This window comes from Amborella trichopoda, chromosome 8 (assembly GCF_054954075.1).
Source record: "Amborella trichopoda isolate Santa Cruz 75 chromosome 8, AtrichopodaSantaCruz75HAP2 v2.0, whole genome shotgun sequence".
NCBI classification, from domain to species: Eukaryota; Viridiplantae; Streptophyta; class Magnoliopsida; order Amborellales; family Amborellaceae; genus Amborella; species Amborella trichopoda.
Window position 1 is genome coordinate 1,217,337 of NC_142343.1, and position 3,987 is coordinate 1,221,323.

Genomic DNA, 3,987 nt, shown 5'->3' on the forward strand with positions numbered 1-3,987 from the left:
TGCTCAGACCTTGGCCATTCATATTCAAGCCATAAATCATGACCATCCATACTTAAATGAATCCAGATCGAAGCAACTAATAAATGGATTCTTTTCGCATTTCAGTCCCCACAAATCATTTATTATGGTGCAGATGAGCTTTTGGGCTAACAACTTTGATGAAGTACATGTTGCTTCTCGTTTGAATCTGGACCGTCCATGTGCGTGCATGCTTGGGTCCAGCTGTGTTAGGCTTGCATACTCTTACTGTTTTGTGGGAAACCATGAAAGGACATCTTTCTTGGGGAGATTAATTTCAAGAGAGATTGTGAGAATTGTAAAGGGATAGCTAGACAATTGGAACTTGAAATGAGTGTCTGTGCCTGTTTCTCTTGATCATGACGCCCTTGACTATTTTGGGGCCTCTCTCTCTCTCTCGCCCCCCCTTTTTTTTTTTTTAAGGTGTCAATGGGTGGTGTCAGCAGGATTGGAAACTACAACGTGGTTACTAAGTGTGGGGGTGCTACTACTACGACCCAGACCCTTTCCTGCTCTCTCTCTCCCCATTTACATGAGCATCTCTCTCTCTCCCCCATTTACATGAGTCTCTCTCTCTCTTCATTTACGTGCGCCAATTTTTTCAACTGTGAATACTCGGGCTCCATTTCTTGGCTAAGGACCAAATGCTAGCCTGTGCACGAAAGTCTTTACCAAGCGACATCTCTCACCATCGAGTATATCTCTCACATCCTCTAAATTTTGTCTCTCTAAATTTCACGTCTCCATAATCAGTCTCTTATCTAATGGAATGAACTAAAACACAAAAACCATCTCTTTACTCTCTAAAGCTTTTGTAAGGCATTCACTCTCAAACAGGGTTTCGAAACCTGGAATTGGGGTTTGGGATCATGCACTTAAATTGTATCGAAGGCCGAACTGGTGAAAAATCGGCTGAAAAATAATAAAAAGTAAAATCAGGGGCACTGGTGTGGAGAGAACTTGGATTGCCCACCCACCGAATCTTATTCCGATCATGAATTGGAATTCCATATCACTCGGTTTTTGAAACACTGTTCCTGGATAGTCACTTTAGACCATTCCAGCTCAATGAGAGTAACTATGCAACCATACAGCCTCGAGCTTCCCTTAAATTCAAACGACCTACCCGCCTTCAACGATCGGGATCTCACTGCTTGAGGCCCCTGTTTTACATTGTATCACGACCGTCAATTCAACCCAAACGCATCTTATTTCGTCCGTACAAATGTTGAATACCTGGTCCGGCCGTACGGGGTGGGCACCATGCTCACTAGTGGTCCCTTATCAATGCGGATGTTCCTAGCCTTTCGACGATCAAGGCATCACAATTGTCACCCCCGCGATGGATCCCAGCCGTTCGTTTAGATGGATGCACCTCATCTAGGCCGGATACATGGCTCAGCCTGACCATCCATACAATGTGGGTCCCATATTTGGTAATGCACCCTTCTCAATGTGGATGTCACCATGGTGGGGCTCACAACCCAGCTGGCCATCCGACCTTTTTGTCAAAAGTTGGTGCACAAATTAATTGCTTTCACCGCGTGGAAAATTAATAATATGTTGAATAAAAAAAGGAGTTCGAATCCAATAATTCGAGAAATCAAAAAAAAAAAGATGCTTTTTTTAGAGCACGTGCCCAATGTACGGCTCAGAATGACAAGATCTATGGAGATCTCAGTGAAGGGGCCTAGTGCTAAGAGTAAGAGAGAAGAACAAAAAGATGCTTCTTTTTTGATATTTTAAATTTCGACGAAATTTCGGGTAAACTTTCGGCTAAAGCCGTACTTAGATTCCCAAGAAGACTGCAAAAAACCCCCGAAAATGTGGCTGATTTCTGGTACCAAATTTGAATGACTAGCAGAATTTTAAATAAATACCTTATATTTTGCCCTTTTTCGATTTTAAAATAAGAAATAATGTTTTTTTTTTGGTTGTATACAAGATAAGTTCATATCAGCGGCCTAAGGTTTATGGAACGGGAAAAGTATACATAGAGCCATCGCTCTAAACCATCAAATTAGAGCCTACCTCAAAATTTTCATCAGATGAGGTTGTTTTGATTCGCAAATATCATTAAATTGATCATCTCCACATCAAGATGCATGGACATAAGGAAAAAAAAATGGATTGAAGTTTTGAAAATAGTGCATCTTTTAACACATTTTTGAACCGTCAATTTTCAAGTTTTCATATATTTGCTCGATTTACATTATTTTTGAAGCTTTAAGTTTTATAACTAAATATAAAAATAGAACTTAAGAATATCACAAAACTTTCCAGCGATGAAACTATATTTCTCGACACTATTTGAAGGTGGGTGTTAATTTGACTTTTTAGAGCCTTGGCTCTAGACAAACTGCACCCTCATAGAAATATTTTCATCATTAATCATCAGATTTTAGATCCGGGTCGGTTGAGGATGTGATATTGTTTGGCCACAAAGTCCAACACTCTCATGTATTGGATTTCTTATCCATTAGTTAAAAGTGATGATGACGTTCTTGTACTAAAAATATATAGTCTCATAATATACAAGTCCGAGGCCTATCGCCGCATTTTAAATCCCGAGGTTTATTGCCGCATTTTTTATCTCTGCACTTTTCAAAAGTGATTAAAATTTTGCTGATCTGGCTATAGGTGCATTGAGCCGGGAAGCTCGAGATTCCGGACCAAAACCCCTGAATGGGTCTCCTAGTTTTCCATTTTCTTTTATTCTTTTGTGATCTTTTTACCCAAACTCACTAATGAATTGCGAGGACTAGGATCTTTTTAACCAAATTAAATAATGATTTAGATTTTTTTATTGGTTTAGAAAACATAGATTGGGTGTTGACTCGAGCACTCGTTCATCCGAGTCGACTTGAAATTCTTGAGCTGGCTCATCGACTCTATGTGAGTTGGCCTAAAAGATGAAAAGAGGAAAAAATTGTGAAACAAAGTAGCGAGGATTTGAGAATGATCTCTACAATAAACTAGGCAGCCCTAGGTGCTCAAGATTCGAGCAAACTCGAACGATTCTACATAGACTCGTTGAATGTTTTGAGTTTTGACTATCTCCCCCTAAAAAAGCCTTAGCAATCTATATTATCTATCTTTTGACTCTCTCCCCAAAAAAATCCTTAGCAATCTATATATTATCTAAGGCACCGGAGGACATTGAGTTAAATTTCCTCCAAAATTCTGCCTATATCTGTACGTGTGTGGGGGGCCAGGTGTGTCGACTCGGTGGTGGGCCGGGGATGAGGTATGGCACGTGACAAGCACGATTGGCCCTTTTAGAATGTCTGTCTTGGCAACAAAACCCAATGAAAACCATAACTCCCTCTTTCTCTCTCTAGAGTCTCTCTCCACCTCTTTTTCTCTCTATCTCTATCATATTGACAAATACATCAATCAGATGAACGGTTGAGATAGGCCTAGGGGCCTGGACTCTTCTCAAATCTCCACCATCCAAAGACAAAAAGCAAGAGAATAGGAAGAAGTTGCACGTACTATAATATAATATTGATGAGCATTGGTGGTAGGGGCCTTAAACACAACTGGAATTTTCTCCTTTTTTTTTCCTCATTTTCTCTTAGGATGTAAACTCCTAAGTCATAACAATGTAGAATTTATAGGCCAATTCATCAAGAGGGCAACATGGGTGTCTCTCTCTAAGATGGACTAGTCAAAAAATTTGAAGTTCCCACCGTCACCCCTCTTTTTATGTGAAAAAATTTCAAAATAATAAATCTCTCTAGACACTCAAATAATAATAATAATAATAATAATAATCTCTCTTTTTATGTGATTTTAAAATAATAAATCTCTCTCGATATTGAAATAATAATAATAATAATAATCTCTCTTTTTATGTGATTTCAAAATAATAAATCTCTTTCGACACTAAAATAATAATAATAATAATAATAATAATCTCTCTCTCATTCGAGAGAGATGAGAGAGAAAATCCACTTGAGTAAGAGT